We start from the raw sequence: 4,549 nt of genomic DNA, 5'->3' as shown, positions 1-4,549 counted from the left end.
AAATCTATATAGAGGGAGACTAAATTTTTTTTTTGAAATATAAAATTACACGTTACAAATTTTGGGTGGATCGAAATTTTTTTTTAACTGAATTATTAGTCAAATTTATAATTTTTTATATTAAAAAATTATTTTTAATTATGAACTATCCTTGGACTCATGCATGATCTGCCCTGACTGGAACTATACTTCAAATAAAACAAAGAACACCGTTTCCTGATACACAAATCTCATTTGGCGGCTGAACAAATTGGTCCTTGGAGTTAAAAAAAAATATTTTCTCCCCTGCTTTTTAGAGCTATAAACAAAATAGCTCATTTTTTTAATCGAGCTCTATGTTCAAATTTGATATACAAATAAATTTTTAGGTTTTGAGTTCGACTTATTTGAGTTTGCTCACGAATTTATTCATAAATAATAAATTATTGAGTTTATTTATGAATAATTTATCAAATTTATTCATAAATAAGTTATTAAATCCATTCGTTCATGAATAAATTATTATAATCGTACATGAAAAATATTTTCTTTAAGAAGAATTTCTAACTTGTGTTAAACAATTATTTGATTAAAACATCCTATTAAGGTAGCACAATGCATGAATTTAAAGCATATTTATTTCAAAACAACTACACATTTAAAAGTTTAAAAAACAAATTTAAATATTTATAACAATTCTAACATATTTGGGGTAAAAAACCCTAATTCATCTAAAGAGTATATATATACTCTTCTTAATAAATTAAAAAATAAGTTTTAAACAAATTACGAACAAACTTATTCATGAACATAAATGAATTGAATCGACTTTTGTTCAAATTCATTTATTTACTTAATAAATAAGTATGAACAAACTCAAATCAAGCTTGTACACTAAATGTTTATGGCAGATATTAGTTCGCTTACGACCTTAATTAATGAATGTCATTTAAAAGTTATTTAATAATATATTTTATTTTTATTGATGAATTTTTTTTTTCTGTAAGTATTTATTGATGAAGTTAAGTTTATTTTAAATCAATTCCTAATCTCCCAAAGTAAACTCAAATTGTAACTTCGACCAAATTACACATGCTTTGTTGTTGGGGTTCTTAATTACATCTTATCCAGGTAAAGTTGGATTTTTCAATTACAAAAAATTTTATAAATGTGACTACAATTACAAGATCTGAGTTACTATAGTCATTATTTTTATATCTTATTTGCCCCAAATTTAAAAATATAGAGGACTATTTGATATTTTTAAAAATATGAGAGTAAATTTGACTCTCGAATTAAAATATAAAAATTAATCTAACACTTCACCTTACAAAATATTTTTAATTCATTTATACCCATAAACCCTTGGTTCAACTAGGTCTAAGAGGACGTATTATTGGATTAGATTAGTCAAATATCTAATTTTAGATTAGGTAAGTGAGTATTGAAGCCTAAAAGTTCAAAGTTGGGGTGCATTAGATGAATTTAAGTGTTTTATTAAATAATTTTTAATTAAATTTTTAATCAATTTGCTAAACAATTTTCTATAATCAAATCTACCTCACCTCACCCGAATCACCAATGAATACTATAAGATAAGAGGACGTATTATTGAATTAGATTGTGGTATTGTTCTCAACAGTAAATATATAATAGTTTTTAAAATAAATGGATAACAAAAATTAAAAATTGCCCTATCAAGAATAATAAAAATATTGTTGTGACGTAAGCATGTAGATATATAATATAATCATATTATATGACACTATAAAAACTATTTTTAATCAAAGTTATTCAATTGAAAATTACATATGAGAGTCTGAAATCATACTAATAATAACATAATTAATGTAACACTGATCAGCTTGGGACAATATCATATATAATTGAAACTGGCCCTTATTAGTCAACTCAACTACCCCTTGCACCAACCACCTTCTCCCCCTGCTCCCATGGGAGAAGGTTAGGTCTGAACTGCAGCTCAAAAGTTTAATTTCTTTCTTAGGTAATTGTCAGAACTATTCATCCCACTGCTTCTCTCTCTCTCTCTCTCTCTCTTTCTCTCCCTGCAAATTCCATGGCAAGTAGTAGCAGTTGATCAATCTTCAACTCTCAGTTTTCATCACAAATTAACAGTAGATGCGATCTAACAATGGCCTTGTTTTCGTGTCATTGCAGCCTCTGACGACGTTGATGTTCCGGTCGCTGGTGAGGCTGCTGGCGTCTCTGGTGGGCGAGCCGGCGGCAGCCGTGACGACCTTGCTTTATTACAGCGACCTGCTCCCTCAGAACGCCGTGCTGGAGAGAATGGTCCAGCACCAGTTGCTTCATCACCAAGAGAATTTCTTGTTCAATTTCCTCATCACCTTCTTGAGGTGTTTTTGGTAGGCATTATCATCAGTTCATTGGTTAATCCCCGCCCCGCACCCATGTGCACGCATGGTTTAATTAATTAATTTGATGATGATTAAATTACAATCATCAGTAACCCAATTGATTAATTGATTTTCATCATGATCACTGACTTTATTCACTTCTTTTCCTTCAAATGTTTTGTTTAGCTTCTTGTATTTGACGGAATTGGTGATCAATTAATCTAATGGAGAGCATAGAATGAGGCATAGTGAAGTGCAATTCTCAATAATTGATTTATTTTTGTGCCCACCCACTATGTTTTATTTTTATGCAACAAAATGCCACATTTATGCAATGAAAGGGAAGGACCAAGACATGAGTCCAAGACCCTAACATGGCCCAAGGAGGTGGCAAACAGGGTCAAGTCATCCACTATAATATTGGGAATAGCCGGAAGAGATATGCTATTTGTACAGAACGCAATACTAAGTTATTCATCCCACTATGGTATTTAAATTAATTTATACATATACGTGTCCAATCCAATACTAAGTTATTCATGGCCCATTTTAAATTTTAAGCCCGTTACCCAGACCTAAAGAATAGGACTCGACCCAACTATGTGACCAGCACGGCAGAAGATAATTGATGCTTTACTGTGAGTGGTTTATTATTATTATTATTATTATTATTATTATTATTATTATTATTGTAATTTGAGAGTGAAAAGACAAATTTACCCTTGGGTATCAAAATGAAAGCCTTTCCGCCTCCACTTGGTTCCCGCTATTTGCAGTGCCTAGAAGGAGAAGAGGGTGGCTTCAGGGAAGCAAAAGGATAAATCCGAAGTGATGGTTATGGAAATCCTGTTAATGGCCGTGAGCCTTGTCATAGTGCTAGCTCTGGTCCTGCTACTGCTGGCTGAGCTCTACTGCTCTCTCCTTCTTCGCTAGCGCCGGGGGCCTAACATCCCCGCCGCCGCCGCCTACACGAACTGTTCCTCCCCCCAGCCACAGCAACTCCCCAACCACCCAGCTGCAAGCCACCCTCTCGGAAGCCTCTATGCGCAAGGCGTCCTCCTCCAGGCTCCAAGAAGCATTCTCTTCCCTGCAGGTATCAGCAAAGTGGAAGTGGACATGGCGAAAACTTGCCAATCCAGAATCATGCCTCCCCAAGAAGGTGCTGGTGGTGCCAGTGGCTGCAACGACAGAGCTTGCGGCGTGGACGATTTTGTGTACATATGCAACCCAATGTACGACAATGATGCTAGCCGGCCAAGCAAGTAAGAAAATATTGAGTGCAACTATATATGATACTACCTCATTATACTAGCACGGCGTTATGGTTTAGCTATATCTTTGTGTGCATATAATATTAGGTAGCCTTCTACAAATATAAACTAGACCTTTTCACCACCAAGGAAGTAGACTAGTCCCGCAAATTTGATTATCGGATAACTTCTCTGTTTTGGTAATGCTGTCAAGAGACTGTGTTTAGTCAAAGAAATACGAATGAGCAATGAGTGGCAATGAATGTGGAGCACTGTAGACAAACTCAGAAGAGGCTGCTGCATCCAGCCCCTATTCGGAATCTACAACTCCGCCATCAAAAACATTCTACATATGCAACCATGATATCATAACATCTAATATAACCACTCTACATTTGGATACGTGCATCAGCCACAGTGGGGTGTCTTCATCATCTCCAGGTAAACTGAGCGTGCCAAGCAAGGTGAATAGTGGGGGACACTAGGGCTTGGTTAGAGCTGCTTTTCGGTTGCAGGACAGGCGCGACCATGGCTCGTTAACCGAAGCCACTCCTCTCTCCCCACTGAAGACTTGTCCCCTGCCCCTCTCTCTCTAACTCTGTTTTCTATGGTTCTCGTTTGTCGGTACCAATGCACTCTTCAGACTCTCTTTTGTACGTGTATATATATATATATAATGCTATTTAGATATTTATTTATAATAATTGTGTTAAATATATGTTATATATTTTATATCATATTAATATAAATATATAACATATTAATACATAAATAAATATCACTAAAATATCACAATCCAGTGTCCAAATTTACGTATCAACATATACAGCTAATGACCTTGTGAACTTTAACGTCCACACTTGGAAATTGGAATAACGACAGACTACTTCCTGTTTGCCTTCTCTAGACATTGAGAAAGAAACGTCACTTTCAGGGCAAGACAAG

This window comes from Diospyros lotus, chromosome 7, assembly GCF_014633365.1.
Source record: "Diospyros lotus cultivar Yz01 chromosome 7, ASM1463336v1, whole genome shotgun sequence".
Classification (NCBI taxonomy): Eukaryota; Viridiplantae; Streptophyta; class Magnoliopsida; order Ericales; family Ebenaceae; genus Diospyros; species Diospyros lotus.
The sequence above is the reverse complement of the archived record's forward strand: the minus strand, read 5'-3'. Positions refer to the sequence as shown.